The 14797-nt window shown below is 41.4% G+C and overlaps 1 long non-coding RNA gene across 1 annotated transcript; it reads right to left on the bottom strand.

The window, feature by feature from the left end:
- Positions 1-8483: 8483 nt before the first annotated feature.
- LOC147757082 (uncharacterized) lies at positions 8484-14244 on the bottom strand. The gene is made up of 3 exons (XR_015324394.1): positions 14045-14244; positions 9072-9402; positions 8484-8617 (listed from the first exon to the last, which is right to left on the bottom strand). It is a non-coding gene; the product is annotated as an uncharacterized LOC147757082 (long non-coding RNA).
- Positions 14245-14797: the final 553 nt, after the last annotated feature.

Below are 14797 nucleotides of genomic sequence, written 5' to 3'. Positions count from 1 at the left end.
AAAGCGTCCCTGGTTCTTACTTCAAATCGGTGAAAGTATTTGGAAAATTACACATACCGGGGCGTACCGTGCAAAAGTGCCGTTTACATGAAAAGCCACTTCAGGAGTAACGCAATACCTAAGTCAAGGCGAAATTATTGCGCTTTCTATACGGTACTAACTAACGTGATATGACGAAAACAACCTTGGCTTCCCTATAGTCACATAGATTTTGAGCTTGAGCTTTTATGAAATTATCTATTAACGATAGGCGGTAATTCACGATTATGAACTAGATCAGTCCTTTGCTAGATAGGTATACAAAGCACAAATTGTTAAGCAGTAAAATAACACGTGTCTATTAATATCTTCTTCTTGCTCTTCGATAATGTTCTTACTCTTACAGAGCTATATGATTCTGACGTGATATATGAATACATACAGCGCACGCTATGTCTATTAAGCTAATAAACTGCTCAAACGCATCGCCCTATGATAATGTTAATTATAGTACTTCACGTTGGCGACACCTTCCATTTACATCAGCCTTAAAGAGGTTCTGAGCGGTAGGCGGGCTTGTTACAATGTGGCCTAAATGAGGGTTAAACGTGACGGCTACATCGGGATCTGACGGAGGAACTATAAGGTGAACAGGGGTCGAACGAGTTCCATTTCAAAGGTCAATAAAACAGTAGGCTGAGTAGGTCGGACCGACTATGGCTGAGTCGAACAGTGATAGGATTATTGATCATGCGAAGTTCTATGAACATTCTATATGACGAATTCTATATATTCTATATTCTATAGGAAAGTTGTTAAACAATCATTTAGTTATCCTGAAGCTGAATATTCAGCAAGCATTTTATTCTTGTATTAAATAACGGCTGCGAAGTACTGCTGACTTTTAAACCAGTACAACTAGCCAACAACCATTGTTTTGCAAATAAGATCTGCTGGCATGCTTTTTTGTGCGAACCTTAATCGATGCATGGGCAAATCGTATGTACGTGCATGTTCACCAATCGGTACCAATCAGCTTCATCATCATGGTACGGTGAACGGCTCATAAAACTACACATTATTACAAAAATAAATACACGATATAGATTTTGTTACATCTTATGTCATAAGCTTGATGTCTAATAACAAGCTTCAGTATTTTAGGTAGAAGAAAAGTTTTTGCCGCATCTTTTGTAAGTTGTCAAGTTACAGAGAAGCCTTTCGTCAAACCGCTACTAATATATCGCTAATAATAATAATAACAATAACGTATATCGGTCTAAAAACACGCTCAAATATGTACTCACCCGTAAAAGGATTTTTAGCCTACGCAGGATTGAGTTATGTGGCGATTAGTGGCTGTCACTCGTAGGCCGCTTTCGGATGCTAGGCTCATCTCTTAATATGCTTCTTCAATTATCCTGTTCGCTGCAGTCGTAACCAGGTGTACTACGTAGGCACCCTGTGCCTATCCTGCCCTTAGCCGTTAGGCTATTTAGCAGTAAGCACGCCAAAAGATAGATGCATACATACAACATACTGCTGTAATTAAAAGACAACGAGACCTCTAAAGGAAAATATTTTGAACCAGTTTTCCTTATTTACAGAATTGATACGCGTTCACTCTATTCATGCATACAGTGTATCTGAGTATCAGCGTCAGCTAGCAGACATATCTTCACAGAATGAAAATGTTACCACTGCAGCTGCTAGAAGATCACATTCGGTACTTCACTACCATTATATCTCACATTTCGTGCATACTTCGCTGTAGCCCAAACATTGTTATTATCGCCATTTTATTAGTAGTACTACCGTGAGAACGGACCGAATTTCATCAAACTACTTTAACGTCATATAGTTCGACTTGTTACAAACAAAAAAAAACCACGACACGATATGGACGGGGGGAAAAAATGCCCGCTTTTATATCCTGCAAACAAGTTGAACCGTATTCTTATAATACCGATATATCAGCGGTGGACCGTAAACGGTTAGCTAAAAAATCCATGACAAAAATCAATGGGTTTTTACTCTGTTGGTCTGTCGGAAGATGGTTCTGGCTGACTATCAATAATATCATATTTTCTAGCTGTAATATATCTGGACTACGTTTGGAAACCAAACAAAGGCAACGCTGGTGAGTGTCGAGGCCTTAAGCAACACCACGGGCGAGAATAGCAAATCGAACCATTTAGAAAATTCAGTATACAGGATTCAAAAATACTTTCATCCTGAGCACGAAATAACCTGATCGGCCTTGTAGCGCGTATTCGAGAGATAGGGAGCTTGCCGCCACAGATATCCTATAACAAGAAATAAGTACGGTCCAAATCATCGTTAGTAAATTTCAATGTAGTTTACATTTTAACCAGAAGGTCGTTTTTTAATGCCCTGCCGGCCGACGTATTACAATTGTTCAAGCAGACGCATCACCGCCTATCGAAAAGGTAGAACTATTAATAACTCAATTCGGTATTAAATAAGTTGATATGAACGTATTAATACCCAGCGTAGGATACCATAAAGCTACAGATCAGGTCCTTTCGCATTTTTGCCGTTCGAACAATGATGAACCGATGTTCGAGGTGAAGAGAAAGGATGGCCACGAAGGCGAACGAGCAGTCGACTGCCACGTCGGTTTATTCTTCGGCTTGACGTGCTAGTGATCGATCGCATTGAGGTATCGATGACGCTCTTGGCGATGCTACGAACGCTCAGCCGCATCCCCAAGAAGGCTAGTAAGCAGCGGCAAACCATCAGGACCAAATCTGGGATGTGACTCACCGAAGTATCGGCGGTAGCAGCAACCCTAGCTGCATTCGTTTCGTGTTGGCTGGTAACTTCAAGCGACTGCCTTCGTTGTCAAAGACAGTCAGCGTATTTTTTTTAGCGCTGCTTTGGGCTTTTCGTGTGTGACGTTTTCAGTGCCCTTCATGCAATGCGAGTATTTGGGTAGCGAAAATAAAACGTTCGTTTAAAATTTAAACTTACTTACCCGCTTACTACGTATGGTATAGTTGCTACTCGGTATAGCGTAAATGCATTACACGCCGATAGAAGCGGTAAATAGCGGACCGACCGTCATCTGATCTTTGCATAATGTCGAAGTTTTCAGTAAGTTTGCAGTTAGAGCGTCAAGCCTAGCTGGCTTAGGATTATAAGGGTATACTGGTTTACTGATCCGACTTCCTATGATAAACTCGAAACTGGGTTTAGGTCCGAGAGACACAATTAACTATGGGACATGCTACGTACATTACCGTTGTTATGCAATCCGCTGCACCCCCTTTTTTCGGTCAACATCCGGCTCAAACATATTCCTTGGACAACATTTCTACGAATGATTCAGCAAGAATTATTCAGGTGCCAATGAAAAAAAGGAAAGTAACAAATAATAGACCGGATTTGAGATATTTTTGGAACTAGGGATGGCCTATAGTAATAGCTCCACCGAAATATATCTTGCACTTATATCATAAAATGGTAAAAATTAGATTTCTCAGGCGGCCGCTGAGCCCTGGGGGAGGCATTGACGAAAAAAATACAAGTATTTTTCACAGGCGATATTCCTTCCAAGGGGCAATTATAGTCCAAACACAGGATGCCCTTATATAGTATGCATAATTACTGTCATTGAAATATTGCATGCAAACACTCGGCTAGAAAATTCGGCTGTTCATACTTATTGCTGTTCTGTTGCTTCTATTACGTTGCGCTATCGAAGCGAACGTCAAACAGGAAGACACCAACGCCATCTTTCGAAGAGCCCTTCAAGGGAACGTTCCTTGCTTACACTTTCGCTCCTTAATCTTCCAGCTACCCATAACTATCTCGTGAATTGCATTCTTGTTTATTCTATCTTATCTCATTTGGTTTACTATTATTCTTCGAAAGCGCATTTCCTTTTAAACCATACGCTTGTCCAAGCTATCCAATTATAAGTTTGGGAAATTCCAACTTTAATCACTTCTTTCCCGCCAAGATTTACTTACGATCTTAAGAGGCATACTTACAATAATACCCAACAGATCCGGAAAAGCTGATACACCATATTTAGGCATGATATATCGAAACCTTGGAACACGTAACATTTTCCTATCAGCCATAAAGGAGATTATCATATGTGACCCACCTTCTTTTAATAAACAATATGAATAGTTACGATGATGTTTGATCTATGACGATATGAGCTATTTCAGCAGAAACAATCTGACGACCCAACTTGAAAGAATACCGTCAGTGATTTAGGTCCACACGACACATGATCGATGCACATTTATCCAATTAAATTTAATCAGAATTTTACGGCGATCACACGGTAACGAATGTGCCCGAGCGTCCACTGGCAAATTCTATAAAGCGGTTACTTAAATCTTTCGACAGCCTCGACGCGTACAGCGTTATGCCCTAATCCCATCATGGACATGTTTTAGTCCCAATGTCTCCGACTAGGAAAACGAATACCTCCAACGTCGTGTTCTATTTTGAACAGAAGCTACGGTTCACAAACGCTCATAGATATATATATATATATATGTGTGTGAGAAAACCACTATGAAATATATGCAGACTGATACGGCACTTTAGCTATGTTTAGGGACACCGAGCGTCCAGCCAAGGCCTGCTGTAAAAGATATACGGGTTGATTTTAATTGCCAAACTGGTGAAATACCCTGTACGTCACTCAGCACCATTGGTTGAGCGGCATAAGTTATCAAAAAGTCTTTCATTCAATAAAGTTATATCGAAGAATAGTTTAATGCTACTCTTAGACATATGTAGAGTAATAACAAGCACGTAAAAAAGCCGTTAAACAATTATCGTCTTTTACTATGTCGTTGTTAACATAGACAAGAGACGTATAGGGATGTCCCTTGACGTATATTTACTTGAAGCGTGTTCAGTTGGAACAATCGATTTTTGAGAAATTGTTACTTTTATAATTAAACATAAATTTTTGATGTCTGGGTATAGGGACGGTATAGGTAGATATAGGAACATCTAAAAAAAACTTTGTGCTCAGGCTAATCGCCTATGCTAGGCCTAGCGTTAATATAAATCAAAACTTTGTTATCTGTTTTTACGTCATTGTCTCTTCATTACTATACTACTACAGGTTAAGCGTAATCTATGCGAGTTGTTGTGTCTATTAAAAAAAAAAAATAGTAATTAATTCTTCAAGCTTGATTTCTCTATGATTTGACTGAAGGCGAGGTCTGAGTGCCAGCTTTAAAGGCTTGCCTCAGTATCTTACTCTACTGCAATCTACATTTATTCATTTAGAAACAACGGCTACTGTCTGTAATTCTCGTATACGTTGCCGTAAGAATTTTGCATAAGCATATTTTTAGAGTGGGGTGCTCATATGCAGTTTTTCTTCACTGTGTGTGTTTACTGTCCACGGATTACTCAGGCTGTGACCTGAGGTGATAACATTACATCACTGCCCTTTCTCCATCATCAGGAACAAGGACAATGATTAGCCAGTTCTACGAGATCGTTATCTGAGGGGTGCTGTGTTAAATGATCGTGTACAATTTTGTGACCACGGCCAAAAAGAAATATCGAAAAAATCTCTGAAGGATCTGTGGAATTGGTCCGCGGAATTAATGTTACTTCCTGTAACCTGACTGATTGGCATGCAGAAAATTGCGAATTATTCGAAATTTGTAAGGTACTGAAACAAACAACTAACAGACGATGTGTATCTGTAAAGAGATGACGGACCAAATCAATGATTGCCAGAATGTGCTTCCTCTTAAATCGAACTTTCTACAAGGGCAACAATTGATAGAGTTGATAATGTGTCAGATTATAGCAACTATACGAGGTAAACTCGAGTTTTGACCTCTCCAGATTTTCCCAAGGGTTATGTTTTCCGTCGTCGTGCTCTGCTTATACACACCACGTGGATAGGTAAGCTCACAGGGGAGGTGCCGACTATCATGAGTGGGCGTCTGAGAAATCCGAATGATCCCGCTACGTATCTTCAGCACGCGACACCCTAACGTTAAATACAAGCTCGCGTGACTTCCCTACAACAAGAAGGATAGGCACAATTCCTGTGAAAGGGATAACACGACCACAAACAGGTTGAAGGCGGAGCTAAAAATCATTTCAGCTGACCTTGATCCAGTGAGTAATATACTTTTCAACTTGAAAAAACCTAAATACCATTGCCCCTGATCTCGTTTTCTGCCCAGTTGTGGCAACGACCTGTTCATTGATCATAGTAAACGATCTTTCGAACTGGGGCAACAACGTTACCCCTTGACAAAGTCTTATTTTGCCGCCATTATTTTTGACTTGTACTTGATCTATCGCCTGTGAAGTTATGCCTTACATTTCACTATTAAATGTACCCACGTATACCGGTAAGCATTGGCAACAACGACCATAAGTGGGCCTATTTTTCTGCGCTCTTCTCTTTTACTTCTATGCGGAGTCTTCGTACGCAGGCTTCATCTCCGCATTATGTGTACACTTAATTATCCACACTCTCTAATAAGAGTAGATATTCAATAGTTTGTTTTTCAGTCATTGTTCCTATGGTGTACTGATAGCATTCGAGAGGATCCTGTAGATGCTCGAAAAGAGTCGAGGCAGCAGATGTATCCGCTGATGACTCTTTGTTGGCTAGAATAATAGACTTGCGTTGAATACTTGTCGATAGTAAAGTAAAGACACCCTGTTACCCAAGCAGTAGCAATTTATAGGCCTTAAACATATTGACGCACACATTGATACCGTTTGGCTTTTCTCTCATTACGTATAAATTGCATACTTAGAAAATAATCGTTGGTAATAACATCCAATTCCATTATCTACTAAATATTCAATTTATGCTGAATGATCTTCTAGTGACTAACTAACCCAACTCGGATCCCTTATATAACAATGTTACAGTATTTTTTTTTTAAATAATTCGTATTACAAACAGCAGTGGGCATGCCCACCGACAATTTGAAACCCAATTAAACCGTTTACATAGTATCTCGTAATGAATTGCATTCGGTGTACCCCACAGTGGCTAGATCAAAGGCTATAACCGTATACTTAGACAGTCAAACAGCAAGAACGACCTAAAATCTGACGAACTCTGAAAAGTTCGTGGAGCTTGCTAGACGTCAGAACACTCTTGAGAGAGCTGGTCTATGTTTGAATCGAAACACAAATTTGTTTTGTTTCTCCAAAGAGCATAAAAGATAATGAATATAGTTCAACTACGTGCTACAAACTGCTTATACTAAGCTTCCTACCCGGATAAGTCTTTGAAGCAATACTGTCTGATGAGAAAGTCTGTCGTGTATCAGTAAATATCTGAACATCAGTTACAGGGAAAAAAAGAAAAAAGCTCGAAAAACACATTTTAATCATACTTGCTTGACCGTATGGCGGGTGGAGTTCTTCCGCGGAACGATGGAACAGCAACTCTAAGTGCAAAAAGCATACGATATCATTTATAGTTATAAAAGTTTATTTGAAATTGTCAAGGCGTAAGTGATGCGGACAGTTGAGCCGGATGCAGGACTTGGCCAGCCTATATCAAAGACGGTTCCAACAACATTGACCGTTAACAGTCACGGTAACAATCAGCGTATCTACATACAGTGCTGAACAGTGAATACGAGTATTTGTACGTCTGCTCGTCTGGCTGTGCATATGTGCATTGTATAATGCACATTCGTCCAGTCATTCGACTGATAGGAGACCGCGGAAAAGTATTCCGTATTGCGTACCGCACGAAGGACTGTGCCATCGAACCCACAATGTGCCTATTCGAGTAATGATGCCGCTTAGCCGAACTGCGGCGTATATATATATATATATCTATGTATATACAAGGCGCAGCTAATATGAATCGGTCGTTTACGTATTTCGTAATAAGGGTAAGACGCTAGTATAATGTACAGTCACATATCGGACCATTATCGAAGCGGTACCTGAACTTTGTCAGTCCTGTCACCTTTTACACATTGTCGTCCCTCATCGTTCAATAGACGATACCTATCTCATGATGAAGCTATCAGTGAGGAATCGTAGGAGGCGACAAGGTTTCCGGCGTCACCTTTTCATAGCTCGTATGTTTGAACATAAGCTACATGCACATCAGTCTACGTGTATAGATCTACGCTATATCTAGGCGTCGAAGGTGCCAGGGTCGATCATTTGGAAGGAAACCAGCAAAGCATATCATACGTATTCTGATTAGTCTATTGTGATGTTCTAAATTGGTGGATTCTGCCACATTACGTGCCCTGGACCACGACTCTATTTGATGCACCACTAACTAAGGTTCTAGATGAGGAACATTTTAGGTTTGCTAACATGGTAACAGGTAATGATTGCTGTAAGTTTGATAATCAGTACGAACATGTAATAATGTTAACGAAAGCCAATATATTTTTTTAAATTTCTATAGAGTTTCTAATATGTATATGAGAAATTTTTTTTTGCTTGAATCGCTTATGGGCCTTAGTCTTAAATTTGCTTGAAAACACAATAGCAACCATATCGACATTTTATTGATGAATGCTGCAAACTTTTTTGGGTGTCATGGAGTTGCACGACCCTTCCAACAGTTGCTTGTCTTGCAGTCCTTCAGTGTCACGAACCTTAGCTTACAGATTCATGTCTAAACGCAAAAATTGTCGGGCTTTTTGTTAGTTTAAAGATGGGTTAGCGTCTAACGGGCAAACGAAGCATCATCCGTTTCATTGGAGGGATAAAACGCATATTTATTACAGTTATTGGTATAGTAATAGCTTCATTGACCTCAAGACTATTTTTAAATCTCATTCATATTGACACGATCCGAAGGTTTGGAAACAGAGGGACTGTCTGTCTGATAAAGCGTCTCACTGTCTAATCTGCATGTAAGTCGAGTCCTCGGTAAAAATTTTCTCGCAAAACTATACTCTTTATTGTATTCTGTCCAATGCCGTAAATATCAACAGCAACATCTTGGCGATAAAGTCACCTAGTCTACAGTGCATCCGCCCAGTTTAGGTGACTAGTAGTGTGCCCCCTACTATGCAACTATTATATCCTTACTACTTCGATAGCCCTCACTTGTTAGCAGTACCTACCGAGTGACATTGCACGTGTTTAGGGGGGCGGTTGTAACTGTGGTTCTCGGCTATTGGGTGCCGGTGGCGCTACGCAGACCGCCCCTAGGTGATTCGAAGACTTTGAAAAAGCCGTCTTTTCCTTACAGCCCCCGTTGGTGTCTTCGCCTATCGCCGCTGCTACACAGCCGATATCATCACAGCTATCCATAGTGTCGTAGTTGTCATCGTTGAGTTTTGCTGTAAGCGCCGTCGTGGCCACAATGCGGGTATATGGAGGCCACGACCGTGTCCCTGGTAGGACACGCCACCGTACCTGACTCCGTGCAGCCTGCAGAATAGCGTGAAGACACTGTGTGCAGCGATAAATTCATCATCGAGCAGAGAAAAAAGGGAGACAGCGAGACAAAACAAGAAGGATGTCGTAGGTGGCGACGAAATCTTCAATCAGCAACATTGACAGGTTTTTATTTTCAGGTATGATTAGTTCATAGGAAAGAGGTTGCGCTTGTCAGTGCTCTACCTGCCTGTCATTGTCAAAACAGCCGTAGAGCGACCGAGGGAAAGTGCGAGATAACGGGAAACGTTATCATTGATATGCTCGCATTTGCTATTACGGGAATCTCTAGCACCGGATTGTCGGTGTTATTAAATATTCAAGACGTTTTGCATCGGTGAAAGGCAGAGAATGGAGCGAGAAAGGAGCTGTTCGAACGTGCGCAGTCTTGCGCGACTACGAATCTAGACGGGGATACACCCCCTATACGGGGAGCTGCTAACGTTATAATACTATTGGTGTCGCCACCATTATGATTTGCACAGTTGTTGCAGCTCTGGCTGACTTGCGAACAAGATAATAAGTGTTATTATAGTCAACAACGCACAATGTACAGCTTCCTAATGCTACTATGGATACGGCCGTTGTTTCAACGTCAATAGACAGCCAGAAATGCTTCGTCCAAACATGAAATGAAGCTGTTGCCAGTGAGACCTTCCCGGACCTTTGTACCATACGACCGATGTTGACGCTGGTCCTATAGAATTAGCGTAGCTCTCACATCTTTACATTGTTTTTTCGGTTGTTTATCGGTGTTTTAATCTAGACCCGCAAAATAAATCAGTAAAGACCGACGTGCTTATATAGACAAAAAGCTCAGATATGCATCTAAGTTCGTGGCGAAAATCTGAGGGAGCGACTTTAATTGAAACATTTGTAGCTACCTTATATAGTTTTGAGCTTTACAATAAGTTAGTCATAAGAGAAATGGCGACTTAAATAAGAATGCCCTCCCGATTAGATGTGAGTATTATTTGATGTGGCAGGATGTGGTTTAAATTGTACAAGCTAAATGGCGTGATCTTAATCATCGCCTGGTCACTGCTACAGCCGACAGCTTGACTTATCGTCTGCCGTATTGTCATGCGCTTGGGAATAGATCTATCTTCCCGGTCCACCCGAATGGGCCCTATTCCAGAAACCCAGAATATTGCATCAATGTACGATCTTTTCAGGCTAATCTGGCAGGACAAGAGGGCTTATTGCTAGAGTCACCTATCGACCTTACGGTGACATTTGGTCAACGTGTCACGCTTGTTCTATTAGTGGTTCTGTTAGTGTGATATTATTATTAAGATAAAAAAAGAAAAAGACATAGCTCTATCCTTCGTGGGCTTTCATGTTCTCGCCATTTGCAACCAGGCCGCTGTTATCTCGTCAGCTCCACCCGTTGTTGACATTCGGTTTTCCCAGTCGCGACAGCTCCGTCTTCGTGCTTCGTTGTCGGCGTCGTCGAACCCTGTCGTCGTCTGCTATAAGACTTTTGATCGCCAAGCCTTAGAAGATTGAGCAAGCAGCATATACGAGGAAGGGGAGGAGAGAACCAACCATGACTTGACATTGTGCTGGGCTTTGAGACCTGTTTTGAAATTCAAGTGGGATCACCCATCGCAAAACGCAGGCCGGCGGCATCTTTTGGTGGTCCAAAGCTTCGTTGGCAGAATCACCTCAGTTTTATAGGTTACTGCATTGCCGACGTCAACATCGTCATCAGCGGCGCCGCTATTTTGAATTCTGTCGCGCGTCTCCATACCACCAGTCACCCACCTATCCACTTGCCCGGTGCTTCTTATATGGTCTATGCAACTACGAAACGACGCTCTATTAAGCTCTGTCATGGAACTCCGGTTCCTGTATATAGCTACAGCGGATGCAGTCCTTAAATCAAACGACTTCTTAAATTGAGTGATTTTATTATTAAAAACATTATACAGAATGTCAAATCTTCTCATTGTCGTTCTATGCTTCATGGCCTCCGAGACGCCACAGGTCTTCCATGAAGCCTTCTAAGCAAAGAAACTGCGATCAACAAATCATTCGTGTGGTTGAATGCCGTTAAAGCATCCCAACAGTTACCGCAATTGCAGAGATTGAAAGAACGTTTTTTTGTTTTTTATCTTTTTATTTCATTAAGGGTATCGCACTCTAGGGTGTACTGGGTGTGTATGAGTGAAAATCTGCTTAAAAAATAGGTAGCAGGAGCACTGCCATCACAATCACCTTATCAAAAGGGCGCTTAAAACGTCGGCCAACGAACGGACGAATTGCTCCACAGTGCTGGAGCTGTGTGCAGTCGTTCGTTCAAGAAAGGATCAAGGGGGAAAAGAAGCTGTGGAAAAGGTTGGCCAGCACCCAATAACTACTCATTATGGGAATTAACGAGTCAGCTATCTTAAAGCGAAGACTTCTGGACGATCCAGCCAATAGATATAGGGAATAGTGGTTGATCGGGCTCACAACCCCACCCATGGGAGTCTCCGCTGCTGCTACTGCAACTAACTGATCTATCTCCAACGTACTGCTCTTGGCCCCCTTCAGCTACGCAAACCCCAGTTGCTCCCTTGACACTGCTTCGCTGGGATAGCACTAAATGACTTTTATTGGATAGTTCGTGCTATAGGCAAAAGGAAAAATAAGAAAGCAAAAAAGAAGTAGCCGAGAAGTGGACAGAAAGGGTAAAAGAAAGCTTTATCTGCATTATCTACTGACCAAGAGTACTCTACTCAGGTGCTCGACAAGACAAATCGACTTTTAGGGAACTACAACGAGGAACCACTTGGGTCTCCTTGATTCAGTTTCGCCGACGGACTCCACTTATTAACGAGTAGAATCGTTAGCTTTTATTCTGGCTTGTTTCGCTTACTTCTGTTCTTCTTCTATATGATGTATATATGCGTATTTGTCTATGCTAAATAAACACGAGAGTCGCGAGTCTACCTAGTAGTTAGCGGGCTGGCTTTTGGCTCCGTTTAGTGGTTTAGATTGTAATTTAAAGGCAGCAAAATTGGATCGGTAACGCGATGCGACGTGACACAAAAGAGCCTTGTGTTTGTCCAACATATGAGATCTATCATACATTATAGTTCGCATGCGTTGTACCCAGCAAAAGCGAAGGATCATGCTGAAGATTGCAACAAAAAAATGGGCACATACAATACAGCTAAGAACAGAGCTCTTCACCAAATATAGCGGGAACCGCGTACCCTGTAGAATAGGGCGTGATTATACCACCGAAGTTTTTTGTCTAATAACGACGTGGTGAACTCTAATAGAACTATAATATGTAATAGATAGTTACAGAAGAAAACGGTGACGACAAATTATGACTCGATGCTGTACCTATACACGTCGTGAGAAAGAACGCAAGGATCATTCGCAAAGACCAATAGCCTTGCATAGCCAATAGCTTCTATATATCCTACTTAATAAGCCGCTACGTTTTATTGCTTCAATTAATATGTCGACTAACGTATTGCCATTTAGACGCAACGAATAGTAGAACGTATGCGACGGCAACGAGAGTAAATTTGGCAACTTTTAGGATTCTCTATCACACGGTGTGTTGCATTTATGAGGGCGCAGCAACACCACAACGCTGTTCGGTTCGTAACGAATATTCCTCCCGCTTTTCGTTGATGCAAGATTCAATAGGAAAACTGGGCACCGAAGCGGTGCAAATCGTCTTCCGCTCATCTAGCTGGGAACCATCTCTTCCCCCTCAACTGAGGCTTAAGCGTTCGGCGCTTCACAAGCGTCTCCGGAAACGGATGTGCAAATATTGCGTTATCATGATTATTATAGGCAAGAATTGGTGTGGCAAACGCTCCGATTCCCAGGGCTGTAGCTACCAGCGCAGTTGGCTTACGAATCTCGGGGGTTACACGCGACTCTTGATGGAGACACTTCCTCGTTGTGTGGGATCGTCGTAAACATGGCTTCAAGCGTTATCGAGTTTGACTGCAGAAATATTCATCGTTATCATAATTTACACTTCAGAGGAAATTCGTTTTCTGTTCTTCTATAAATTCATATGTCTAAAACATGCAGATACAGCCATTCTTCTATAGCATAGCAGTTGTATAAAGGATGCATTATGCTATCCCTTAATTCACGTTCTATATAAAGCCAAGCCTTTTTAAGGGTAGATCGCAGAGCATTTTAATACGTGTTTTGATTGATTAAATCTCGCAACTCCAATTGCTATGTACTCTTAATTGTTATGCAAGTTTCTACGATTTAGAGTTCTAACTGTTGGTATTACGGTTGAAGCTTTGCCTAATTTTCATAGATACGTGTAGATCTGTACAATTCTAGTCTAATGCGCCAAAGGAAAAAGCAGTTGACAAAGTAAACACCGTATTTTTCCACTTTTGCAAACGCTGCCCAGGTATTATCTGAGGGTCTATTTTTCCCTTAGATTTGTACTCGCTAAAACAGTAGTGCGTTACAATATATGAGATATTATATCTAGAATGACATTGAACTCTGCGGTGCCGTTACGTATACATGCATACAAACCGACCTAGACTACTCATGCCCATATCAGTTTGCCGGTTCCACTTTTCTTTTCTAACCTGCTCTTTCTAGCCTTTCCACACTTCTTCTCCTTTCAACGACACCTAAACAGACACAAACACACACTGATATACAAACTTACCAAGCCAACTGCGGTCTCATTCAATGTAATTCGATTTCGGGAGGCGAGAGACAAAAACTTGCGTCGACGTTCAATCGAACTTCAAACACCTTCGCTGTTTATTAACTGCCTATGACGTAAGTTGGCCTTTAGGAACGACAGCTCTCCCGGGGGAATCGAAAATCGGCTTGGAAAGAGGACGCTACGGCTGACCTGAAGTGGATATGAACTGACGGTCGATAAACTCAGGAGCAGGAGGCGGATTACTTACTGGGACACGTGGAGAAGGCGGACGAACACCTTTGTCCTCTCCATCAAAAGAAAGTTAGGACAAAAGAAATAGCGTAGCCGATTTGTACGGAGATGGTGGCGATAAGGACGATTATGTCTGCGCGTTTCGAGTCAAATTGCAATAGTTGTTGAGGATACCGCTAGGATTAGAGAAAGTGACACGTTTATGGTTTTTTTCCTAGTTTCATCAACTGATTATCCGCACTGTGTAAGCCTGAGTGCGTAATGGTATTTCTCAATTTAAGTAATTCTCAAATTTAATACAGCGCTGTGTGAGTGTAGTTTAATGGAAGAGGAACTATTTTTATAATCGTTTTCTATTGTACGAATACATTTATCACAATGATGAAAAAAGACATCTACAAAGCAATCTAAAAAACCCTTTGATTCTATTGTGTTATAAATACGTGCGCAATTTTAGCATGAAAATCGCGCAGAACAAGCAATAAGTGACGAAACAAGACGACAAATAGACTATAAGCA

The sequence above is a fragment of the Varroa destructor genome, unplaced genomic scaffold (genome assembly GCF_002443255.2).
Source record: "Varroa destructor unplaced genomic scaffold, Vdes_3.0 BEIS01000003.1, whole genome shotgun sequence".
In the NCBI taxonomy this organism is placed as follows: Eukaryota; Metazoa; Arthropoda; class Arachnida; order Mesostigmata; family Varroidae; genus Varroa; species Varroa destructor.
Note: the sequence above shows the minus strand (reverse complement) of the source record. Positions and strands in the feature narration are given on the sequence as shown.